Below are 19,288 nucleotides of genomic sequence, written 5' to 3'. Positions count from 1 at the left end.
CAATCAACAGCAAAACCTTCCCATCTCTTATTTAGGATTTGTGGTGGCCTCCCTTAAACTTAGCCACTTTCTAGAATCCAACATGCAGTGAAACAAGGCCAACAGACTTCTCGGGATCTGTCTCTGGGCTCGTGGCAGGTGAAGCAGCCCGAGGAGGTAGGGCCGAGGGTGCGGTGAGCTCTGAGGCACGGCTCCTGGGATTCAGACTCGGGGCTCACCAGCTATCAGCCCCTACCCGGGGCCCACCCACACTGCTGCTGACCAAGCAGAGGTTTCCCACACTTGGCTACTAAGAAATACAGCAAGTGATTTGCCGTCTAGAATACGTTTGCAAGCCTGCTAGAGAAGAATGCAGCTCTTAACCAACATGCTGGCAGTTGCTCAAATATGTTCATTCTGCCCGGCACAAGGTCAAGGAGAAAGAGCCAAGGCTCTGTGCCGTGTCCCAACCCGACGTCCATCCGCAGGGCATGGGGAAAGGGCTAAGGGGTCTGGTTCGAAGCAGGTAAGTCCCACCTACCTTGTCTGCCCCCAAAGGTCTTTGTTTTTCTTCAGTGACAACTCAGGCCAAAAGCAATGGAGGGCAAGGGAATGACTATCCGTCAGTGTACCATTTAACAGGTTTTGTTTTTCAGAAACATTTTAAGGCTATATTAAAGTGGTTTTTATTCAACTGTTCTGCTTTCTTAGGTGAGAAATGGGGAGCTTGGAAATACAACTTAAATTTAAGTCTGAAGCAACACAAAAGCACTATTACAAAATGTCAGAGAAAGCCATTCCTCTTTAGGTGGTTTGCTAACTATTCTAGAAAGAAGAGAACACACACCTATTTAAACTACTCGTAGATAACCACTTTAGAAGTCAGGCCTATCCAAAAGTGAATAAAATTGTTTCAAATGCAGGTGAGGGTTCCTGGCTAGGCCTGAGCCCACACTCCCTGTACTTAAATCAGTATTTCAAAGCTCTGGAGGAACAAGCCGCCCAGAAGGAGCACTGGACAGAGAGCTGAGAAATCAGAGGTCAAAGCCAAGCTCGGCCAACTGTCAGAGGGACCCGCCTCACCCAGCCAAATGGGGCAAGGCCGCAGCCGTTGGTAGCGAGAGACACGGGTATCCTGGGCTTGGCTGCCCTGGGACCCAGGATCCACGGGACAGCCAATCACAGGCCTCTCCCAGTGACGTGGGACAGAATGAATTAGCGAAAAGACTCTGAAAGATGACCACCAAATACAACTACAAAGCTCCGGAACACCACCTGTGCTACAAAAGGAACCCTGAGCATTACCCAGAAAGCACACGTGGCTCCCCCACTGGTTTGGCTGGTGCTAACCAGGACTGTGCTCCCGCCCCAGGTTGCACACTGGGAATCAGCAGTAATCCAAACTCCATTTCCAGTGCGCTCTGGAATTCAGGATTCAATTCATTTGGTAACAGATTTACGTTCAGAATCACCTTTAGCTAAGAATATTGTTAAAACCAGTTTAAATTCTCTGCAAAGTTGTTGGTTACCTGGACGTGGTCCGATAGGCAAGGAGGAGGAAGGCAAACCAGAGGGGAGCTAACTCCTGGAGGTGCGCCAAAGAATGACCCCATGTCCACACATGACACATGGATCTCCATTTTTAAACAGTTTTAAAAAAGAAATAAGCTTTTTAAAAAATAAAAGCACAGAAAATTAAGCCTAATGGGGTTTTTGATTAATTACCTGTCCCCTCAATTAAAACAGTTGAGAGAGCAGCTAAAACTCTGAATTCCAAGAAAGAAGTGGGGAAGAAATGAAGGCTATGTTACTAAACATGCTTTTAAATACATAAAGTGGATCCATTTACTCACCTTCCTGTGAGTCCTGAACACACAGCTGCTCACTGTTTGTTGACAGCAGCTAGAATTCTTTGGGTCCAAAACTACTAGAAAAACATGTTGTGTTGGAATGACTGGGGTTTCAAGGGAACCGGATGCACTGAACTAACCGAATCCAACCCTTTCATATACGAAACCCCCACCAGAATTTTTTTCTTTTTAAATGCCACTTTAAAAGCCACATTACCACTAAGATCAGCAGACAGAAACCAGCAGCTTTGAGGCCGAACACACCATTCTTCCTCGGGATTCATGACACCTTGGCCTCTCTAGTGTTCAGGGGTGGATCCCAGGACCCTAAATATTACTAAAAAGCACAATTTGGTCTATACTTGGCTTTTAAAAAGCCCTTAAAAGCTAACACAGAGTCTATTCCGGGAAGAGCAAAATCCAATGAGAATCTAAAAATCCCTCGTTGCTACTTTGTGGTTATCAGAGAATAGATACTGCTGTATTCAGTTTAAACAATTTTTCAAACATTTCAAAAACAACAGAACAATAGCTTTGTTTTCCATTACTGCATTTTTTTTTAGGTGTATAAATGTTCTTTCAATCATGATAAACAGAAGGACTCAGGGAAGCTACCACTGTGTTTACTCAAACATTTTCCTAATCAAATAGCCCAAGAATTTTAGTTTTCTGTCTGTAGGAACTTTTTCCTTGCCCAAAGTGACTTTCATATATATATATATAAAACCCAAGAAACGTGTTGTATATATGAACAACAAAGACAAGAAAATAAGGTCTCTCTCCTCTCCACCCTCCCCTACCCTGGGACAGCCTGTGGTCAAGTGGCAGCAGGAAGAACCGTCTCCTTCCCCCTCCCCTCCCCCCCGGAGCTGAAGGAGCAGATGTCAATCTGGTATCTCAGGAGTCTCCCCAAAAAGAGGAAGCAAGCAATAACCCCACTTCCTAAGGCCACGCTTCACAAACCACAACCGAAGGGTTACGGAGAGTCCTAGTTGAAGTAGCTGTGCAGCTCTCTACCAGTCTCTCGAATGGGCCCCCCAGCCAGGACCCCTGGGCCCTGCTGTCCAGCGTGACCGTGGTGTGGAGGCAGCGGGGGAGGGGCAGGGCCCCACTGGGCCACAGTGGCCCAAAGGAGCTGATCCTTCAAAATTCATGCCAACTCGGCACTGTATTACTATAACAATGACTGCAACTATTTTTGAGTTAAGGAATTTCTCTCTCCCTCCCACTGTTCCCATCTTGGAATAAAGACAGTTCTTCAGAGAGCTGATCCCTACCTCCCGGACGGAGCAAGACTGACGCAGCCCAGGCAGACTACACCTCCTCCCCGGGTGCTAAGCAGTGGAGACACATTAAAAGATGATGACAGGACACACTGTGGAGAGGCCAATGAGACCTGCCTGGGGAAGCAGGGCATCACGTGTCCTGAAGGAGAGTGACTATCTGAACAGCGGAGTCTTTGAGGAGAAATAGGAAAGAGGTGGGCACAAGTCAGGGGATGGCTAGGGGACAAAAAGGTGGTCTGAGCAGGGGGAATAGCCTGGACATGCCTGGGGGCCGGAGCATGAGTGTGAGGCCGGGACCACAGGGGAAGAGGCAAAGGAGGGACGCTGGGCCCGGGTTACTAGAGCCCTAGCTTCCAGTCCTGTGTGATGGGGGCAACTAACGGGATGAAGCCTAGGAGGTGACATGGTAAGATTTCTGTCTTAAAACATTATCTAATGCAACCCCACAGAAGACTGCTCAGCACGTGCGGAAGCCGGGGCTGTGCCTGCCCAGCGATCCCACCACTCCACTCCAGGCACATGCTCCACAGAAATGTCAACACAAGTGCACCAAAGAGCGACAGGCGGGTTCTGATCAGCACCGTTTGTAATAGCTCAGAAGTCGACAGTACCCAGAAGTCCATCCCCAGTAGAACGGGCTAGTAAAGAGTGGTACGCTGTGCAGAACTAGTGGGGATGCATGGACAACGAGCACGAGCAGTGCTGAGTGACGGAAGTCAGGGAGCAAGAGTACATCCTGTACGGCCGTGTGTGTATGAACACGAGTAACAGCCAGATGCGTCTCTGCTGCTGGATGTCAGCACAGTGCTTCCCACTGAGGCAACACATGAGGACAGCTGACCTAGATGCTGCGGACATGGTGTGTCCCGATGAGGAAATCCATCACACTACGTGATTTCCACACTTCCCTGATGCGTTACACTTTCATAAAATGTGCATTGCAGGGGTACCTGGGTGGCTCAGTTGGTTAAGCTTCTTGATTTCAGCTCAGGTCATGATCTCAGGGTCGTGAGATTGAGCCCTGTGTCAGGCTCCGTAGTCAGAAGGGAGTCTGCTGGAGATTCTCTTTCTCTCCCTCTGCCCCTCCCCCGCTTGCCCTCTCTCTATAAAAGTAAATATTTTTTTAAAAATGTACATCATATTTTTAAAAAAGATTTTATTTATTTGAGAGAGAGAGCACAAATGGGGGAAGGGGCAGAGGGAGAGGGAGGAAGACGAGCAGACTCCCCACTGAACAGGAAGCCGATGCACGGCTTATCCCAGGATCCTGAGATCATGACCTGAGCTGAAGGCAGATGCTTAACCAACTGAGCCACCCAGGCACCCCTGTGCATTACATTTTTAAGACACATATAGTAACAGAGTAGAGGACAGATGTCTAGGAAATAGGAAAAGAAGAATAAATTACACCTAAAGGTTGCAAAAGAGGGAATAATAAAGATCAGGGCAGAAAGAGAGGTCAAAAAAATAGAAAACAAATGAAACTAAGAGCTGGGTTTTGTTTTTTTTTAAGATAAAATTGATAAAACTTCAGCTAGACTAAAAAACAAAGAAGATTCAAGTAAATAAAATCAGAAATAAAAGAGGAGACATTACAATTGATACCATGGAAGTACACAGGATCACAGAAGACTACTATGAATAGTTATATGCCAACAAATTGGATAACCTACAAGAAACTGACAGATTCCTAGAAACATACAACTTATCAAGAGAGAATGACGAAGAAATAGAATATATGAACCAATAACAAATAAGGTGATTGATTCAGCAATCAAAAACCTCCAACAAAGAAAAGCCCAGGACCATATATGGCTTTATTGAATTCTATCAAACATTTAAAGATGAATTAATGCCAATCCTTCTCAAACTCAGCCAAAAAATTGAAGAGATAGAAACACTCCCAAACTCATTTTATAAGCCTAGCATTACCCTGATACCAAAGCTAAAAAACACCACCACAAGAAGACGACGGACTCATATTCCTGATGAATATAGGTGCAAAAACTCTTAACAAAATATTAGCAAATGGAATGCAACAGCACATTAAAAGGATCACACACCATAATCAAGTAGGATTAATCCCTGAGATGCAAGGATGGTTCTACCCACACAAAGCAACAAATATGATATACCACATTAATAAAATGAAAGATAAAACCAGATGATCATCTCAATAGAGGCAGAAAAAGCATTTGACAAAATATCCTTTCATGATAAAAACTTTCAACAAACTGGGTACACAGGAACATACCTCAACATAATAAAGGTCATATATGACAAACCCACAGCTGACCTCATACTCAACAGTGAAAAACCGAAAGCTTTTCCTCTAAGATCAGGAACAAGACAAGGATGCCCCCTCTCACTAGTCTTATTCAACATACTAGTAGAAGTCCTGGCAGAGGAATCAGGAAAATGAAGAAATAAAAGGCAACCATATTGGAAAGGAAGAAGTAAAACTGTCTTTGTTTGCAAATTATATAATCTTATATGTAGAAAATCCTAAAGAATCTTTCAAAACACTGTTAAAACTAATCAAGAAGTTTAGTTAAGCTGCAGGATACAAAATCAACAAACAGAAATTGATTGTATTCTATACAATAATGACAAAATATCTGAAAAAGAAAAAAAACAATCCCAGTCACAAAAGCACCAAAAACAATAAAATACCTAGGAATAAATTTAACCAAGGTAGTAAAAGATCAGTACACTGAAAACCATAATACCTTGATGAGAAAAATGGAAGACACGAATAAATGGGAAGATACCCATGTTCATGGATAGAAAGAATTAATATTGTTAAAATGTCCATTTACCCAAAGCTATGTATAGATTCAGTGCAACCCCTATCAAAATCCCAATGGCATTTTTCACAGAAATATAAAAGACAATCCTAGAACTTATATGGAACCACAAAAGTCCCCAAATAGACAAAGCCATCCCGAGAAAGAACAACAAAGCTGGAGGCATCACACTTCCTGATTTAAAACTATACCAGAAAGCTATAGTAATTAAAACAGTATGATAGTGGCATAAAAACAGACACATGGACAATGGAACACAATTGAGAGCCCAGAAATAAACCCCGGCATACGGTCAACTAATATTGGACATACACAGTGGGAAAAGGACAGTCTCTTCAATGAATGGTGTCAGGAAAACTGAACAGCCACATGCAGAAAAATAAAATTGAATGCTCATCTTACACCACAAAATTAACTTGAAATGGATTAGAGATTTAACATAAGACCTGAAACTTAAATTCCTATAAGAAAACACAGGGGGGAAGCTCCTTGACATTGGTCTTGGCAGCAAGTTTTTAGATATGACACCAAAAGCACAAGCAACAAGAACAGAAATTGGTGCGACTGCATTAAACTAAAGAGCTTCTGTACAGCAAAAGAAACAATTAACAGAATGAAAATGCAACCTATTGAATGGAACAAAATATTTGCAAACCATATATGTGATAGAGGGTTAATATCCAAAATATATTTGAAAAAAACTCATACTACTCAATAATGAAAAAAACAAAAACAAACAATCTAATTAAAACATGGGCAGAGGAACTGAATAGACATTTTTCCAAAGACATAAAAATGGCCAACAGGTACATGAAAAGGTGCTCATCATTGGGGAAATGCAAATCAAAACCACAATGTGATATCACCTCCCACCATTGAGAATGATTATCACCAAAAAGATGAGCTAACAAAGGTTGGCAAGGATATAGAGAAAAGGCAACCTTTGTACACTGTTGATGGGAATATAAATTGGTACAGTCACTATGGAAAACAGCATGGCTAGATCATGTTTGGTCACAGAAAAATTAAAAACAAAACTACCATATCATCCAGTACTCCCACTTACAGGTATATATCCAAAGAGATATCTGCACTCTCATGTTCATTACACTATTTACAACAGCCAAGATATGGAAACAACCTAAATGTCTGTCAACAGATGAATGGATAAAGAAGATGTGGTTGTGTGTGTGTGTGTGTGTGTGTGTGTGTGTGTGTGTGTGTGTGATATGGAACACTATTCAGCCATGAAAAAGATGGGCCTTGGGGGCATTATGCTGAAAGAAAGAAGTCAGAGATAGACAAATACCTTATGTTATTACTTATATGTGGACTGTAAGAAAGCCAAACTTGCAGAAACAAAGTGTAGCATGGTAATTACCAGGTGCTGGGGCTGGGGGAAATGGGGAGATGTTGGTCAAAGGGCACAAACTTCCAGTTAGAAGATGAACACGTTCTGGGAATCTAATGCACAGCATTGTGAATACTGTGTACAATACTGTATTATATACTGGACAGTTAAGAGAATAGATCTTAAATGTCACCACAAAAAAGAAATGATAGGGGCACCTGGCTGGCTCAGTTGGTAGAGCATGCGACTCTTGATCTCAGGGTTCTGAGTTCATCCCCATGATCAGTGTAGCGATTACTTAAATAAAACTTAAAAAAAAATGAGGGTTGGTGGAGTGGGGGGTGGGGTGGGAGGGATGGGGTGACTGGGTGATGGACACTGGGGAGGGTATGTGTTCTGGTAAGCGCTGTGAATTGTGCAAGACTGTTGAATCTCAGATCTGTACCTCTGAAACAAATAATGCAATATATGTTAAGAAAGAAAAAAAGAAGAAGAAGAATGTAGCAGGAGGGGAAGAATGAAGGGGGGGAAATCGGAGGGGGAGAAGAACCATGAGAGATGATGGACTCTGAAAAACAAACTGAGGGTTGTAGAGGGGAGGGGGTTGGGAGGATGGGTTAGCCTGGTGATGGGTATTGAGGAGGGCACGTTCTGCATGGAGCACTGGGTGTTATGCACAAACAATGAATCATGGAACACTATATCTAAAACTAATGATGTAATGTATGGGGATTAACATAACAATAAAAAAATTAAAAAAAAAAAAAAAACTTAAAAAAAAAGAAATGATTTGGGACGCCTGGGTGGCTCAGTCCATTAAGCGTCTACCTTTGGCTCAGGTCATGATCCCAGAGTCCTGGGATCAAGTCCCACATCGGGCTCCCTGCTCGGCGGGGAGCCTGCTTCTCCCTCTGCCTGCCACTTCCCCTGCTTGTGCTCTGTCTCTCAAATAAATAAATAAGATCTTAAAAAAAAAAAAGAAATATGTGACATGATAGAGGTATTAGCTGACCCTATGGTGGTAATCATATTGCAATATATAAATGTGTCAGATCAACACATTGTATGCCTTAAACTCATACAACAATTACATCTCAACAAAGCTGAAAAAAATCAATGGAATATTCTTTTTGGAGTAATGGAAATGTAGAATTAGACAGTAGTGATGGTTGCGCAACCTTGTGAATATACTAAAAACCACTGAATCATGCACTTCGATATGGTGAATTTTACGGTATGTGAATTACATCTCAATAAAAAATAACTGGTTAAAAAAAATCAGTGGAACAGAATAGAGAGCCTAGGAGTAGACCCACACTTTGATAAAGGTACCAAGGTCTTTCAAGAATGGACAGTCTTTAAAACAAATAGTGTTGGATAACAGGATATACCTGTATGCAAACAAAACAAAACAAACAGAACCTCTTATCTCACTCCATATACTTAAATTAACTCAAAATGTATACAACTGTAAAGACTAAAATTCTAGAAGAAAAGCTTTTATTAGGACACAAAAAGTACAAATAATAAACAGAGAACATGTATAAGTCGGACTTCATCAAAATCAAAATCTTCTGCTCTCAAAAGGCTCTGATGATTAAATGGAAAGGCAAACTCAGCTTGGGGAAAATATCTCCAAAACACACACAGGTAGACCTTGGAGATATGGCGGGTTCGATTCCAGAGCACTGCAATTCACAACAAAGAAATCAAATGAAATTTTTGGTTTCCCAGGCATATAAAAGTTATGTTTACACTATACTATAGTCTATTAAGTGTGCAATAGCATTATGAATAAAAAACTATACATACCTTAATTTAAAAATCCTTCATTACTAAAAAATGCTAACCATCTGAGCTTTCAGTGAGTTGTAATCACTGATCACAGATAACAAATACAGTTCACCCTTGAACAACATGGGTTTGAACTGCATGGGTCCCTTTATATGTAAGTTCTTTTTGATAAATACAGTCCTGTAAATGCTTTTTCTCTTCCTTATGATTTTCTTAATAACATTTTCTTTTCTCTAACTTACTTTGTTGCAAGACTACAGCATGTAATACATATAACATACAAAATACATGTTAATCACCTGTTTATGTTATCAGTAAGCCTTCTGATAACTGTAAGCTATTAGTAGTTAAAAGTCACATGCAGATTTGGGTCTGTGCAGGACTGTGCAGGGCGTGGGCATCCCTAACCCCTGCATTATTCAGCTGTTCAATATTAATGGAAAAGCTTGAAATATTGCAAGAAGTACCAGAATGTGTCACACAGACATGAAGGGAGCAAATGCTCCTGGAAAAATGGCTCCGACAGACTTGCTTGGCACAGGGCGCCACAAACTGATTTGTTAAAAAAAAAAAAAAATGCAGTATCTGCAAAGTGCAATAAAGTGATGTGCAATAAAAGTGTATGCCTATATGTATCTGATAAATTACTCACGTCCAGAATATACAGCACGAGCAGGGGTTGGAGCAGAGGGAGTGGAACAGAGGCAGAGGGAGAAGCGGGCCTCCTGCGGAGCAAGGAGCCCAACACGGGGCTTGATCCCAGGACCCCGGGATCATGACCTGAGCCAAAGGCAGACGCTTAACCAACTGAGCCACCCAGGCGCCCCTACAAAGAACTCTTAAAACTCAAGAAGAAGAAAAACAATCCAATTAAAAATGGGCAAAAGATTTAAACACTTTACTAATGATGTATGAATCTCATAAGCACATGAAAAGATGCTTACTGTCATTGGTCATTAGGGAAAGGCAAAAACTATAATGAGATACCATCACAGAATGGGTAAAATTGAAAAGACTACTAATATGAAGTGTTAGCAAAGATGTAGGGCAACTGAAACCCTTATACATTGCTTTCAGAAAATAGTGCAGCAACTCTGGAAAACAATCTTTAAAAATTAACCATATATTTACCATACAGCTCAGCAATCTCACACTTGGGAATATGCCCAAGATAAATAATTTCACATACCTACATGAAGACCTGTACATGAATGTCTCAGCAGTTCTGTTCACAGTGGCAATAGCTGGAAACAACCCAAACGTCCATCAACTTGAGAATGCGTAAAACATTGAGGAATACAGGTGTAATAATATGGATAAATCTCGGTTGCATATGCTGAGTGAAAGAGGCCAGATGCAAAAGACTAGATGCTATCTGATGAACGTCTACTGACATTTTGGAAAAAACAAATCATAGGGACAGAAAACAGGAGTGGCTGCTCGGGCCGGGAGTAGGACAGTGAAAGTTGACTGCAAAGGGGTGGGAGGTAACTTTATGGGTTGATGAAAATGTTCTGTGTCTGATTATGGTGGTGAGTACATGAGTATATATGAACTTTAAAAAAAATTATTGAACTTCAAATATTAAATAGGTGAATTTCATCTCACATAAATCAATAAAGCCAATTTATTTTTTAAAGACTGGCCAAACATCAATATTTGTACAAAGTCCTTTTATCCACTATGATTATACTTGCTTTTTTTTAAGATTTTTTTTAATTTTTAAGCAACCTCTACACCCAACATGGGGCTCAAGCTTACAACCCTGAGGTCAAACGTCACGTGCTCTACTGATTGAGCCAGCCCTGCGCCCCTGTACTTACCTTTCTTCTTTTTTTATTTTTTAAAAGATTTATTAATTTATTTGAGAGAGAGAGAGGGAGGGCACACGGGGGTAGGCACCGAAGACGGGGAGGGAGAGTCTTAAGCAGACTCTGTGCTGAGGGTAGAACCTGACGCGGGGCTCGATCTCACCACCCTGAGACTATGACCTGAGCGGAAACCAAGAGTCGGATGCTAAGCTGGACTAAGCCACCCAGGCGCCCCTGGACTTGCTTTTCTGTAATAGGTTAAGACTCCATAAATGTCAGGCCTTATCTTTCCCAAACTGATTTATCCATTCCTCTCTGTTCCAATTTCAATAAAGATGGCTGAAAAGTCTCTTTATATTCTCTTTTTCTTAGCTTTTACCCAGGGCAGCTTAACTCAAGTCTACATCCAGAAACAAGGCAGAATTGCCCCCGGTTCAAGTTCCAGAGCCCCCACCAGGAATGACCCATTTCCTGGCTGGGTGAAAAACCCCTTCCTCAGCCAGGCCCTTGCGAAGCTTTCATAAGGACATGGAGCACCTGGTTCGGCCTCAGACACGCAATGCCCGTTTCTACTGTTTTCACCTAATAACAACCACCCCCGACCCCAAACACACACCCATCATCACTTGACCTCATTCTATGCCTTTGATTGCCTGGGGTTTTTTGTTATAGACATTTCCATTTCTTCACATAATCTTTGTTTTCCTAGACTCTTGTCCAAGTTGTGTGTGTGTGTGTGTGTGTGTGTGTGCACGCGCGCCTGGGACACAGCGTCCTACAATACAGTGCAGAGGTTTTCTGAAGCACTAGGGCATGCGAGCTAACAAGACTGATGTAGATGTGGGGAACTCTGTGCTCTGCAGAATGTCTCCGACAGCGCAGGCTGCACTCCCCACCCCATCTCTTCCAGGGCTTACGACGATGGGGGTCATTTGATCACAACATGCCCCCAGACCACCCAATAGTCACACACTGTCTCATCTGCCCAGTCCCAAGGAACACCTCCTTTCTCCCTGACTCTGCACCCATAAGTAAGCTCCTGACTATACTCACCTGTCTCATTAAACATTAATATTCCTGGAACATTTTAAATTCTGTTTCAGTATTTCAAGTTACATTTCTTATTAACTTGCCATTAATGATCTAAACCTCCTTGAGCTCACCATTAATTATCTAAACTTCCCTGAACTCTGTTTTATATTTCCTTTTGGTTCTCATTTTCTCATATAAGCAAAATTTCCATATTACAAACTGCCCCAGAGAGTTGCTTATTCCTGATTGTTACCTTTTGCTCCATTACTCCCATTTCTGACCCATTGTAGAGCTTGTCTTGCCAGTGAGGGCTCTTTTGAGACATGGTGCCTATTTCAAAATGTGATTTTCAGAAGCCAAACATTCTCCAAGTGGTCCCCTTTTGCTATCTCCAGAATAAAAACAAGTCTGCAGTAAACATTCCCTTACTTAGAACTCAGCGATGCTGCTTACTGGGGGTGCTTTTCACACTTTTACCCAGGGCCCCGAGATGGGCAGAAGCACTGCCCGTTGTGGGACTGGCTTCAGGATCAGACAAGCCTGGGCAGTGACACTGGAAATGACCGAGCCTTTGAGCCTCAGTTTCCTTCTCTGTCCAATCACACAGTAGCACTTCACGGAAGTAGGGTGGGCCACCCCCCCCCCGAGATAACACAAGTGAAGCACCCAGCATGGAGCCCCGTGCGTAGAGGTACCCAACAAACGAGGGTCAGTTGAGGCCGTTATAACAAAAATACCACAGACTGGGTGACTTATAAACAACACACACTTACTTCTCTCGGTTCTGGAGGCTATCAGAAACCCGAGATGAGGCTCCGGCAGATTCCGTGTCTGGGGGGCCACTCTCTGGCTCAAGGGTCGCATCTTCTCACTGTGGCCTCCCATATGAGGGGGCCGGGGGAGGGGCCGGAGGAGCTCTCTGGGGTCTCCTTGTGGGGGCACCAATCTCATCATGGGGGTTCCACGCTCGTGACCCAATCACCTCTCAAAGGAGGTTAGGATTTCAACATAGGAATTTTGGGGGCACACAAACATTCAGACCATAGCAGAGTTACTTTCTAGGAAATAGACAAATAGAAAAATACTAATTCTGCTCAAAAGATCACTCTCCAGAGTCTCCCTGCTCCGAGTAGTTACTGGAGACAGACGCTTATTGCCTGGGCTCCTCTCCCAAGCCGTGTGACGTAGTCGGGTTCAAAAGGACTGGATTTGGGGCAGCCCTTGGGGGACTCCACTCAGCCTCACAGGGAGGAAACACCCATCTTGCCTACCTCACCGTCTCTGCCATAATGCTATTACTGGATGCACACAGAAGCACCGTGAAATTTTATTTTTCCATAAAATGACCAGCCCTGCCCGCCCCCTGTGCGCTCCTCCGGTCGCGTACACTTGACATAAATACTCTAGATACTCTATTCAACTAAGTTCAGGGGAGGCTGACATCTTGATCTCCATTCTCACACATACACTTCAGTTTTGCAAGAAAAGCAGTATTTCCTTGAAAGCTCACCAGCCTCTCCCAACCTGGTGTGACTAACACTCACAGTCGGCACCTCTACCACACACGGAGCCGGGTGTACTTCCAAGCACCTGACACACCTTAGCTGATTTAATCCTTACGGACACCTGTGAAGTGGGCTCCTTCCTTTCCATTCTGCCCATGAAGGCGTGGAGACAGAGGGCGCAGCTAAGCAGTGCTGACCTGACCAAAGTCACGCCGCTGTAAATAGCAGAGCCAGTCTGACTCCGGAGTTCAAGCCCTTACCCACCTCCAAACAGCTACAGTCCCCACCAGAACTCTCCCTTCCAGGAGCCCCAGCCCCCCATCTTCACCCTGAGGGGGGCTCAGGGGCTCCAGGCGGCTCTCGGGACAGCCCTGCGTCCTGTCCGGCTGTTTGCACTCCCACCCTGTAATTATAGCCTGAACCCCGCCAACCTGTCCTGCTGCTGTTCCCTGAACCCTCCCCGGCCTCCCCCTAATCCTAATCTTCTATGAGTACCTGAACCACCACATGTATACCTTCCTGGCCAGATCCAACCCATCCCTAAAATCTCAGCTCAGATCCTGCCTCTGTCCCAAAGCCTTCTCTGCATCTGAGCGCGCTGGTCACGTTCTGCCCTACGTTCTGGTTATTTTCTCTCTTACTCAATTCCTGAAGGACAAGTGACACATTTTTAACTTGTTCCCCATAACACATCATGTGTGGAGAAAATGAATGAGTACGTTTGCCTGGTCCAGGGAACTCTCAATTAGCCAATTCTTTTCTCTATTTTGATCAGAAAGAAAGAAATGACAACAAAACAATTTCCAAGTAGGTATTTAGTTTAAAACTGCCTTCTCCGACGACCAGAGTTACAAGGATCATTAGTTCATTGGAGACACACGTATTGTGTACTTACTGCAGACGGGGGACACAAAGTGATCACTCATCTGCCTGTCCTGGGTCTGGACAGTGGCACAGTGCTTGGCATCCACCCAGAGCTTGCTGACGCTGTGAGGACAGACATGAGCTATGCCCTCAAGCTTAAAGTCTAGAAGGAAGATGGGGCAGGTGCTCAGAGAACTCTACAGTGGAAAGTGGTGTAAAAACTAAGTTTTAAACAAGATATACTGATTGTTACGGGCTGAATTGTGCCCCCTTACCAATTTCATAGGTTAAAACCCTAAGCCCCCGCACTGCAGAATGTGGCTGTATTTGAAGACAGGGTCTTTAACGAGGTTACTGAGTTATAATGAGGTCTTCAGGCTGAGCCTCCTTAATCCAGTCTGACTAGTGTCCTTAGAAGAGGAAAGCTGGACCCACAGACAGCAGGGACGCTGGAGCTGAGGAGCGGCCTCGTGAGGGCACTAGGAGAGGGCTGCCGTCTGCCAGCCCAGGAGAGAGCCCTCAGGAGAAATCAGCCCTGCCCTGGACTCCCGCCTCCATACACTCTGTTGCTTGAACCCCCACAGGATACAACGTGGGTGAACCTGGAACACATCCTAAGTGAAGGAAGCTAGACCTAAGGTCACACGGCATTGGATTCCAGGATATGAAATACCAGGGCAGGTCAATCATCCGCAGACATGTGGTTGCCAGGGGCTGAGGGGAATGAGGGTTGGGAAGTGAGTGTCGAGCGTACATGCAGTTTTCTTTCAGCGCGAAGAAAATGTTCCAGAACTAGATGGAGGTGGTCGTACATCATTATGAAAGTGCTGAGTATCACTGAATTCTTCACTTTAAAAATAGTGAATTTTATGTTATGTGAATTTCACCTCAATAAAAACTCTAAATTAGGGGCGCCTGGGTGGCTCAGTCGTTAAGCGTCTGCCTTCGGCTCAGGTCATGATCCCAGGGTCCTGGGATCGAGCCCCACATCGGGCTCCCTGCTCCGCGGGAAGCCTGCTTCTCCCTCTCCCACTCCCCCCGCTTGTGTTCCCTCTCTCACTGTGTCTGTCAAATAAATACATAAAATCTTTAAAACCTCTAAATTAAAATCTTTAAGAAGATACACATACAATATACTATTAGAATATAATGTCTTGAGTGACCAGGGGACAGTGTCTGTACAGAAAGGGAGAGACGAATTCTGCTCTTTGTGTGATGTGGACGGCAACTTACCCTGAAGGGAGGGCAAAGGTCATCCTGGAGAGAAACAGGAGGGTGGGAGGGGGCGGCATTCCCAGCAGGAGATGGGCGAGACCTGCCCCCCCAGGAGGGCGGGGCTGGCAGGAGCCCAGGACAGGGCCTGACGGGGAGGGGAGGGTGAATGGAGGGGAGCCTGGGGTCTGCAGAGCCGACTTGGCTGAGCTCCTGAAACACAGGGGAAGTTTCACCATATCTGTTTCTGGGCTCCTTCCCCAGAGAGTTTAATTTAGTAAGTCTGAAGTTGGAAACAGGAAACTGTATTTATAATAAAATACAACATTTTAATTTTTTTAACTTTTTTTTTAAGATTTTATTTATTCATTTGAGACACAGAGATAGAGAAAGCACAAGCAGGGAGAGTGGGAGAGGGAGAAGCAGGCTTCCCACTGTGGGGCTCGATCCCAGCACCCTGGGATCATGACCTGAGCCGAAGGCAGACGCTTAACTGACTGAGCCACCCAGGCACCCCTAAAATGCAACATTTTAAAAAGCTCTCTAGTGATTAATCTTTTGGGAAACTATTAATTTCTCAGTGAGTCTTTCCCACTTAGGGAAGGGTCTTTCAGGGTTTTCCCCCCCAGCTTTATTGAAGTATAGTTGACAAATTAAAACTGTGCATATTTAGGGTATACATGTGATGCTTTGACACATGGACACATTGTGAAATGACCACCACCATCAAGCTCATTACACACCCCTCACCCCACAGGGTCACTGTGCATCCCTAGAGCGGATTCCTCGCAGCTGAATTTTGTACCCTGTGCCCACCAGCTCCCATTTCCCTCTCCCCCTAGTCCCTGGCAATCACCCTTCTGTTCTCTGCTTCTACGATTTCAACATTTTCAGATTCCACATATAAGTGACATTATACAGAGTTTATCTTCCTGTGTTTGGCTAATTCCACTTAGCATAACATTCTCCGGGTCCATCCATGTTGCTGCAAATGGCAGGATTTCCTTCTTTTTTATGGTTGAATAATATACATATATGATATGCATATAATACACCTAATATGAATAATAGTATATAAAATTCCAACATTTTATATATGTATAATTCCATATATAATGGAATATTATACACACACACACTTTATTCATCTGTTGACAGACACTTTGGTTGTTTCCATATCTTTCCTATTGTGAGTAAGGTTCTTTAGTTTTATGCTGATGCTACTTTAGAATTACTAATTTTGGGGTGGAAGAGGCTTCACTATGCTCTATTTACTTTAAAAACAGGGAAGGCATACTAATTCACGAGATTTTCTAGAAAAGATTTTTGCTTAACCTTCATCTATATGGAAAGTTCAATTAACCAGAAAAGCAAATTTTCCAAATGTTAAACATTTAAAATGTGTGGAAACCTGTATCTTTAAAAATAAAATGCTTCAATTGTCCAAGTGACACAAAAAGGAAAATAAAACACATAAAAATAAAGATAATATAGAAAAAGATCCTAGGAAACTAAAAGGTGGTCCCTTCCATGTTCAGTACATATTAGGCCTTTAAAGTGCCCCATCATTTTCTGTAACTGTGAGAGCATTCCCTAAATAGTATCACCGAACACAAATGTTCTAGGAGCGTCATGTTTTTACTCTCTTATTATTCAAAGTCCGTCTTAAGTACAAATATTAGGCAACAAGAATAATCATGTTAAAAATGTGGAATAAATTACATTTTTTACTTTCAACACCTGGTGTCACCAGCATAACACAGCACAGGGCTCCTGCAGGCTCCGAGCCGGGTGTGCCCCGCGTGGTGGCGGCCGCCGGGCCTCCATGGGGGAGGGAAGCCCAGGGGCCTGCTTCACACCTTGCAGAAGCATGATGTAACCACTCCCTCAGGCGGCTGAATTCCCAGGAATCACCCAGGGTTAAAGGACAGTCTTCAGGCTTGTTTTTAACTTTGACCATAATGATGCAAGGGAAAGACTGGAGTGAAGTAAACCTGAAGGGCTTTTTCTCTCTCTGTAATGTTCCACAAGTGATGGCCTGGGCACTTCCCCTCCCCAGTCCTGTGGCCCTGTATGTCCACTCCCCAAATTCACAGGTAATCTTGTTTAGATTGGCTTGCTGATGCCAGGCCTGAAATTAAAAAACACCAAATCTCCGTGAAAACATCATTCTTTAAAGTCACTGGTGTTCAGGTCAGACTTCAAACAAAGGGGGGACGTCAGGAAGGAGAAGCCGTCCTTCAGAGGCCCTGACTGAAGATCACAGCGCTGACCTCCAAGAGGGATTGGCTAGAATTGGGAAGGCTGGTGCAGTCCGCCACGAGAGCCGAGGAACCTTCCACTGCCCCTTGTGTGAGATAAAATGGAAGGGATTGGTACAACGTGAGCCTGTGTTTTTAAAACGAGGTAACTGCCCAGCAGCTCTTTGTTTCCTGCAAAACTCTCTCTGCAGAAGCTGGTTTCTCACCACTGAGGTCCACGAGCCAATCTGAACAATACGGAATGGGAAAGCAGCCCCTGCGGCGGCCCCGTGCGTGCCCGTAACTGGGAGGCACCACACCACCTGGTGCCCCAAGCCCTCCTTCTTCCCACCCTGACCGCTCCCAGGTATTGATAACAAGGTCACTTAATTTATCATCTTGGATGGCCACCTCCTAAATGGTCTCACTGCCCCTAGGCTTGCCCTCCCCCACCCTCCCCGCAGGCGTGTGCAGAACTGTGCCCTCCCCGTTCCTGGCCTGGGCTCTGGGGGGCACCCTGTCAGACGGCCGCATCGATCCTGTACCCCCGTGATCATGTCCTTGTGTGATTCCTGCCCCCTGCGCAAAGGCCCAGTTTAGTGACTTGCTTCAAGGGAACACAATACAGAGGACGCGATGGGCTGTGACTTCTGAGGTGAGGTTATGAAAACTAGGCTTCCATCGGGGGGCTCTCTGGTGCATTCTCTCCCTCAAACCCCTCGCCGTGAGGGAGGCCAGCTGCCATGCTGTCAGACTCTCCGAGGAGACACCCATGCGAGCGGAACTGAGGTCTCTGCCCAGAGCTGGAAAGGGCCCAGGGCCTGCTGGCTATCACGTGCGTGAGATCCTCCCCCAGTCAGTCTGGAGAAGAGCAAAACCCGGCCAACACCCTTCCTCACTGCAGCCTTCTAAGACCCTGAAGCCACACAGCCAAACAGCTCCCAGGTTCTCACCAGCAGAAACCGGGGAATAATGCATGTTGTCCGCACTCACTGATACTGCGGGTCATTTGTTATGTGGCTGTAGACAACACATTCAGAAGAGTCAAGTCTGAGTTTCTGCCTGTGGCTCACACAGGCCGATCACTGTCCAGCCCCATTTTTCTCTTCGGCCACATGTAGGCCACGCCTTATACTGCTCTGTGGCAGGTGTCATCTGTCCCCTTCTCCGCTCATACGGCTGCCCCTAAGCAACTTCTTCCTTCCTCAACATGCTGCCTGGCAAAATCCTACTCATCCTTCAAAGTATCCAGGTCACTTCAAACGTCATCTCCCCTGTGCAGTCCTCCCTCATGAGCAGAACTGCTTCCGCCACTGAGTCCTCAGAGTGCACCTCCTTGCTTTCTGGCACAAGATGTTCTCGTCTTGGACGTTCTCTGTCCCAGGCCTGGAACTGGCCATTTCCCCAAGGAGCTCTGTTCCTACCTGCGGTGGAAAATGGTATTTAGAAGCCAAGATCTGCGTGTGAAGTGTGCCTGTTGGTCCTGCGGTATGATCTGCCCAAACAGACTCCCTCAGCGGAATACATACATGTCTATCTATATATATAAACATAGAA

The 19,288-nt window shown here is 44.6% G+C and overlaps 1 protein-coding gene across 10 annotated transcripts in view; it reads right to left on the bottom strand.

The window, feature by feature from the left end:
• Positions 1-19,288, bottom strand: part of GGACT (gamma-glutamylamine cyclotransferase) — a 114,474-nt gene that overhangs the window by 81,653 nt on the left and 13,533 nt on the right. For 2 of the 10 annotated variants that reach the window (XR_013446867.1, XR_004919138.2), the window contains one exon: positions 17,187-19,155. The exons of 6 other annotated variants lie outside the window; for them this stretch is intronic. The gene's annotated coding sequence lies outside the window, so the exon portion shown is untranslated. Of the gene's footprint in view, positions 1-8,756; positions 8,962-9,719; positions 9,913-17,186; positions 19,156-19,288 lie in introns of those variants that run through there. 2 more of the 10 variants (XR_004919141.2, XR_004919136.2) reach the window with 2 other exon arrangements.

Source organism: Halichoerus grypus, chromosome 4, assembly GCF_964656455.1.
Source record: "Halichoerus grypus chromosome 4, mHalGry1.hap1.1, whole genome shotgun sequence".
In the NCBI taxonomy this organism is placed as follows: Eukaryota; Metazoa; Chordata; class Mammalia; order Carnivora; family Phocidae; genus Halichoerus; species Halichoerus grypus.
This window is presented reverse-complemented; position numbering and strand designations above follow the sequence as displayed.